We start from the raw sequence: 4,079 nt of genomic DNA, 5'->3' as shown, positions 1-4,079 counted from the left end.
TAACCTTCGGATGTGTATGTACAATATGGGTATCAAGTGGAAGCTGTTGGTGAATGCTTTAGTTCAGAGTATTTCCATCCGCTCCGTGACTAGGGTCTCGAGATGGAGACCAAAACGTGGACCCTAGAATGTGTTTGTACAATATGGATATCAAATGAAAGCTGTTGATAAGTGCTTTAATACGGGGTAATTTTCATACCTATTGATGACTAGGGTCTGGAAATATATGCCAAAACGTGGACCCGCCGTGTCTTTGCACCGAATTAAACCAAACTTACACACATTGTTAAGTAGGTATTGAAGATGATTTCCGTATAGTTTGAATACCTATTGGTAGATAGGGTCTCGAAATATAGGTCAAAACGTGGACCCGGGTAACCTTTGGTTGTGTATGTACAATATGGGTATCAAATGAAAGCTGTTGATAAGTGCTTTAATACGGCGTAATTTTCATACCTATTGATGACTAGGGTCTCGAAATATACGCCAAAACGTGGACCCGCCGTGTCTTTGCACCGAATTAAACCAAACTTACGCACATTGTTAAGTAAGTATTGAAAATGGGTTTCGTAAAGTTTGGTTGTAATTCGGAGCACTGGCAACGGGTACAGCGTTCTTTTGAACCAGCCATAATGTCGCTTACTTTTTTAACGCTTGGGGCGGAACTGAACTGTCAAATTGACAGTTTGAGTTACAATGTGTCAATATTTCTTTCTGATTTGGATGCCATAAGGAAAAAACGTAAGTGCAACATGTAAAAATTGTTTGTGAATTTTTTTGGAGTGGATTTTGGAACAGTGAATAATTTCTTACGAAATTTGAGAATTTAATGTGAAATCCGAATGAAAATATGTGTTCGTGGAAAAAAAAATTTTTTTCGTTTTTTTTTTTTGAAAAATATAAATGGATAATGGTAAAAAAAGCTCCAATGCTTAATAAAACATATAAATTGAAACGAAAAATTCATGGATGATCAGGAAAAAAGACGATTGTTTATTCATATGCGTTGATTTGAAATTTAAAAACAATCTTCTTTTTTCCTGATTTTCAATTTATATTTTATATTTACTCAAAAACAAATAGAAAAACAAAAAATATTGTTTATGCCAAAGCGCTTGAATAAAGAATAAAGAAATAAATAATATGAAAATCATATATTTTGTGTTCTAAACCATATCTATTCTATTTTAGTGTGCCCAGCGAAGGGGGCCGGGTTTGCTAGTAATTCTATATAGACAGAAACAAAATTTAAAGAATATTTACTTACACTCTTTGCTAGACGTTTCGCTTAAAAATGTCATACCTTCGGAGGATTCAAAGTCAGACCATTGCCTCGCAAACGAACTGTCAGTCATCGCTCAATTTTTATTTTCGGCCGCCGTAGCCGAATGGGTTGGTGCGTGACTACCATTCGCAATTCACAGAGAGAACGTCGGTTCGAATCTCGGTGAAGCACCAAAATTAAGAAAAACATTTTTCTAATAGCGGTCACCCCTCGGCAGGCAATGGCAAACATCCGTGTGTATTTCTGCCATGAAAAAGCTCCTCATAAAAATATCTGCCGTTCGGAGTCGGCTTATAACTGTAGGTCCCTCCATTTGTGGAACAACATCAAGACGCACACCACAAATAGGAGGAGGAGCTCGGCCAAACACCCAAAAAGGGTGTACGCGCCAATTATATATATATATTGTATATATATATTTTAATTGTGAAAAAATGTTGCTGGCATGTTACACGGTGTTTTCACGGCGTGAACTACTTTGCCGTGAGATACATACGAAATTCCACGCATATTTCACGGCAATGCAATTTGTATGGATTTTGAAACGCGAACTTAGTACTATGCTTTAGAATAAACAGCCATAGTAAATGAAAACTTGTTGAATTATTGAATTTGAAATAAGTTTCGGATATCGATCAATACTTGAAATATATATACCTAAAACTCTTATTGATGGTTTACGTATTTTACTCTCGATGGTGTTTGTAAGACTAGCTCTGTACAAAGATTTTTTGTTTTCTTCGGATACAAAGGAAATATCATAATTTCACAAAACATCAACCAACTATGATAAGAATAACCAAATAAAAAAGGAGTAATAAAAACATGTAGGTGAAACTTTTCGCCATTCTTGACGTTCACGTGCTGTCTTCTCCCAGTTTCTGACTCCTATTGCTAGGAGTTTCCATGCTACATCGTCTTTCCACCGTAGTCTGCGTCTTCCTTGGCTTCATATGCTTGTCACTTTTCGTTTCTAGTCATCTTTTTTGCACTCTATCCGCTTCTATATGCGTCACGTGTCCTGTCCATCTGATCCTTTGGCACTTTACATATTTCTCTAAGTCCTCCTTTTGTGTTAGACTATTAACGTATTTGTGCCAAAGTTACGCGGGTTTCTCGGGGTAGATGAAGATCTTCATTTGCAGTAGCGGGTGATTGGACTCCGATGACGGCATTCAGAGGTCGAGAACTGAGGAAGGTGGTAAGTGCCTTCCGATGAATGCTATTTAACATCTGTCTAAATACTGTCCGCTCCAGTACTTGTAGGCTCGTTTTGTCATGTGCCCATGCGCTTAATAACTCGAGTAAAAATGATATAGGTATGTACTTAATGGAATTTGGCACACATATTACTCTTTGTCCAAGGTGGATTCTTATTGAGCGTTGGTAAGGCGTAATCGGTTGTTAATAACGCCTACTTCCCATATAACGGCAATTCTCAGAACATCCAAAAACGTAATATTTCGATTATAAATGATAAAAAAATAACCAAATTTGATACAAATTGATCAACCCAAGAAAAGAAATATAACTCAAGTAAAAATTTAAAAAGCTGTACGGTGCCACGCCCACTTTTGGTATATATGCATATGTCTATATCTATCTCGATTATTTTATGCTGCTACATACAAAAGTTATGTGAAAAAAAATTATATACCCTTGGGCATACATAAGTGCGCAGGTATAATTAAGCTGATATTCTAGGCAAATTTTCACAAATTTCGACAGCCTTTATTAATTCAAGAAGAGAGAATTGCCAATTAATTAGAAATGGTCAGTAGGGTGAAAAGACATGTTTTTAAGTTTATCAATGTGCATTTAGTAATGCTAATATGTATGTATGTATATAACAATATATATTTGTAAACCATGCATCGTCACTCGAACGTTATCTATCACTTTCCTCGATGACACAGCCGGCAGGTTTGTGACATAATTGCAGGAACAAAATACTATTTAAATGAAAAGATAATGCCTTAGAGCGAAGAGTAACAAAAATGTACACACGGTAAGTGGCAGGTGGGGCTTGTTTTGGTTGTAAAACAAGATGGTGAGGAAAGCGGAAACACAATATATGTATAGGTACCACTACAGTCTGAATACTAACCTGACGGGCATCAGTAAATACTAAAGTAGTAATTGACAAAAAAAAAACAAAAAATTGTGTAAACAGCGATAGAACTCACAACGTTTAGTAAGTAGCCAAGTCAACTCAGACATAAGGTACAAAGAAAATTAGCTATGAAGAGAATCAACGATTGCTGAGCAAAAATTTGGATTTTGCTTTATTTGAGTGAGATAATGGAGTGCCTTCGGTTTGTATGTGTGCCGCCTTGGACTTGAGAGAAATGGTTATTATGTTAATGTGTTTGTGGGCATCTATCTACGCAAGCGCGAGCCTAAAAACAGCCCTAGCAACATTCTACGAGTGAATTCAGTTGTTTTCGGATAACACATTTGCATTACTACTCGGACTGCCAACACGAGTAGACACCATGACCGCTATTATAGTACAAATCATAGCTCAGTCAAAAAAGCAGATTGGTTGTAGACCAGCGTGAGCTGCTAGCCCAAACAGCTTGTGTACAATTAAAAGATATATGAGAGAACGAGCGAGCACGAACACACCGGTTTCGATAACACTCGAATCAATTGCAACCCCCATAGACAGAGTCGTTCAGGCAGTTGGTCCAACCAAGGTGATTGATAACAGCAACAGCAGTAGTCGAGCAGGCTACTAAGCACCTCACTTGGACGCCGTTGGCCAACAATAAACCGTCAAGCTGTGGATGTT

General features: G+C 37.3%; 1 protein-coding gene across 3 annotated transcripts in view; it reads right to left on the bottom strand.

Annotated features, from left to right (window-relative positions):
* The window catches only part of LOC128865106 (jmjC domain-containing histone demethylation protein 1), a 28,759-nt gene that overhangs the window by 13,107 nt on the left and 11,573 nt on the right, over positions 1–4,079 (bottom strand). The window lies entirely within an intron of this gene.

The sequence above is a fragment of the Anastrepha ludens genome, chromosome 2 (assembly GCF_028408465.1).
Source record: "Anastrepha ludens isolate Willacy chromosome 2, idAnaLude1.1, whole genome shotgun sequence".
In the NCBI taxonomy this organism is placed as follows: domain Eukaryota; kingdom Metazoa; phylum Arthropoda; class Insecta; order Diptera; family Tephritidae; genus Anastrepha; species Anastrepha ludens.
Note: the sequence above shows the minus strand (reverse complement) of the source record. Positions and strands in the feature narration are given on the sequence as shown.